Raw genomic sequence first — 3,653 nt, 5'->3', positions numbered from 1 at the left:
CAATGCTGCTTGAAATAGAAATATTTGAATTTATAAACCTTTATTTTTGAATGCATTTGGATGTTTTGTTTGATTCAAATCTGGCAAACGCCCCTCAGCACATGAGTTGGTTCACTCAGGGTCCTTATACAAATTACACCAATTATCATATATAACTATATCATATATAACTCATCATCTACTGTACTGTCACTTCATTTCAGTGGTACTTTGGGTTTTTGTTTTGGTGTTTCCAAAACCTCCTTTAATTGTGCACATTTTATTAAGATCACGTACTATACCATAAAACATCATAATTATCTAGTTACATTCATAAACATTTATCTTGTATTGTTTGTAAGAAGATGATTTTGAAGGGTTTTTCTACACAATTGGTTCAAAGTCAGAGTTAAAAACAAATTTTGTATTTATGCAACATAATATCTAAGATACACATTTCTAGTGATTGTTCAGTTAATTCTCATATTGTATTTTCAGAAAGTTCTGCAATATTTTTCCTCTCCTCAAATTTGTCACTACCGAAACACAATAATAAATCATTTAATAAGAAGATTTTGTTCACATCTACCTTGTAAATATATATATTTTTTATAAAGTTTTAACAGGTAAATCAATTACAATTACAATTTTATCAATATTTCAAGTGTAATTTCTGAGATTTGTTGTATTTCGAATCCAATCTTTCTTTGTAAAAGTCATAAAGTTTATCAATCTGATTTCAAAGTGAAGGATTCATTAGTTTGAATAAACATTGAACTAAACACTATAATAACATCTTAGTGGATCAAAAATATTTATTTTATAAGTCCTAAAGTAGCTGAGACGCACCTTGTGACAACTAGCCCCGCGTCCCCTGTAGCATCTGTAGGTGGAGCGTGACTGATTGATGCTGATGCTGCAGGATGCGCTCGTCTGATTGGCTGAGAGGAAGCAGCCCAGGACAGTCCTGACGCGACGCTCTTCACGCGGGTCAGACGCTCGCGGAGGTGATGCGGTGATGTCATGTGTTTGACTGTCTGAAGCGGTCTGAAGACGCCGGACGGGCTCTCCTCTTCTCTCAGGTAAGGCGCTCTCTGACTGTCTCTCACCCTCGGTCCAGCGTCAGTCTGGTGCTTCTGATGAGAGTCGGGATCGCGCGGTTCTGATCGGTCACAGACGCGATGACTCGAGATTATTCACCGTGACATTGGGATCTGCGGCGGGTTTTCTTCAGCTCATGCACAGGGCGATTTTAATTCAAAACTCTTGCGTTTGTGTGAAGGTATTCGTCTTAACTGTAGGCAGGCTAATGGGCGAGGTGAAGCAGAACTTTCCCGTAGGTGTTTCAGCAGCTCGAGCTCCAGCACTCGCCGGCGGCGCCCATCCGGGATTCGGTGCTTCGGTTCCGAACCAGAATCATGACAGAACCGCGCGACCGTCATCTCTCGAACTCTTCTTCATCAAGCCTTCAGTGGAAGAAGCTGCTTACTATCAGAACATGTTGATCATCAAGCTTAGGAAGTCAAACTAAATATGATAAGTTTTAGCCTGTTTAGTTTTATTCAGTGTTATTGCAACCCTGTTACTAAATTCAGCACATGATTTGTTTGATTTATATTACTTTCGTGCTATAAACATCAAAAATTAAATAACACCATTTAACAGGGTTGCATATTAAAGTCACCACTAAATCAACATTCTTGTTTGTTTGTTTGTTTGTTTGTTTGTTTGTTTGTTTGTTTGTTTGTTTAAAATGTAAAATATTTGTTTGGTTAGTTGTTGTATCTTGGGTAACAAGGTTGAATGCCGGAGCTTCACATCTTACATTTTTGGAATGGGGGGAAATGTGGTATAACAGGGTTGCATGCAAAATATTCATTCATTCATTCATTCATTCATTCATTCATTCATTCATTCATTCATTCATTCATTCATTCATTCAAATATGTAATAAAATATTATTCATAATCAATTTGTTGAATTACATACATTTAATATGTTTATGGGTATTTTTTTAATTCTAGGTTAATTTTAGGTTAGATAATTGTTCATCTAATAGTTCAAAATCATTGGATTTGAGCCAGTAATGGAAGGAATAGTGGAGACTGAGAGTAAATACACTGGACAATATTTCAACATGTTTGAAACGGCTCCGGAGCTTGGGAGACACTCGGCTCGGCTTGTAATTCCTCTCACATGATGCGAGCCCATCTGTCCGCTCTATATCACTGAACAGTCCCAGTGTGTTTGACTCATGCTGGGGGTCTTTATTTCCAAATGTGAAAACCCCACTTTATATTTTAATCAAAACAAGCTTCTTTTACCACTTTTCAAACAAATTGTTTGGCTTTATTGATATTCAGATGTATATTTTCAATTGGTTCACGAGTTGGGACACTTCCACTCTTATCTGAGTTAAAAGGATCTTCTGCCTCATTGTGTCATTTATTATATATTGAGAATATTAGTTCTTTGCTGTGTTGATAAACTAATTGACATTCAGCCCTTCTGTCCCTTCATTATAGCTATCAGTCACTGTCAGTTACAGTTGTTGGTGGATCATCACATTAAAGGGGCCATGACATGGATTTTTTAAATTATTTTAATATATTCCTTGAAATTCACTTAAAATGTTAATAAAGTTGCACAAAAAAACTCTTAACATTCAGTGTAGACAGCGTCAGTGATTATAATGACTTCAGAAACTGAACACATCTGTATACTGTATCAGCGTAGACAGCGTCAGTCATTATAATGACTTCAGAAACTGAACACATCTGTATACTGTATCAGCGTAGACAGCGTCAGTCATTATAATGACTTCAGAAACTGAACACATCTGTATACTGTATCAGCGTAGACAGCGTCAGTCATTATAATGACTTCAGAAACTGAACACATCTGTATACTGTATCAGTGTAGACAGTGTCAGTCATTATAATGACTTCAGAAACTGAACACATCTGTATACTGTATCAGCGTAGACAGCGTCAGTCATTATAATGACTTCAGAAACTGAACACATCTGTATACTGTATCAGCGTAGACAGCGTCAGTCATTATAATGACTTCAGAAACTGAACACATCTGTATACTGTATCAGCGTAGACAGTGTCAGTGATTATAATGACTTCAGAAACTGAACACATCTGTATACTGTATCAGTGTAGACAGCGTCAGTCATTATAATGACTTCAGAAACTGAACACATCTGTATACTGTATCAGTGTAGACAGTGTCAGTCATTATAATGACTTCAGAAACTGAACACATCTGTATACTGTATCAGTGTAGACAGCGTCAGTCATTATAATGACTTCAGAAACTGAACACATCTGTATACTGTATCAGTGTAGACAGCGTCAGTCATTATAATGTCTTCAGAAACTGAACGCACATCTGTATACTGTATCAGTGTAGACAGTGTCAGTCATTATAATGACTTCAGAAACTGAACACATCTGTATACTGTATCAGTGTAGACAGCGTCAGTCATTATAATGACTTCAGAAACTGAACACATCTGTATACTGTATCAGCGTAGACAGTGTCAGTGATTATAATGACTTCAGAAACTGAACACACATCTGTATACTGTATCAGTGTAGACAGCGTCAGTCATTATAATGACTTCAGAAACTGAACACATCTGTATACTGTATCAGTGTAGACAG

The sequence above is a fragment of the Chanodichthys erythropterus genome, chromosome 17, assembly GCF_024489055.1.
Source record: "Chanodichthys erythropterus isolate Z2021 chromosome 17, ASM2448905v1, whole genome shotgun sequence".
In the NCBI taxonomy this organism is placed as follows: domain Eukaryota; kingdom Metazoa; phylum Chordata; class Actinopteri; order Cypriniformes; family Xenocyprididae; genus Chanodichthys; species Chanodichthys erythropterus.
Note: the sequence above shows the minus strand (reverse complement) of the source record.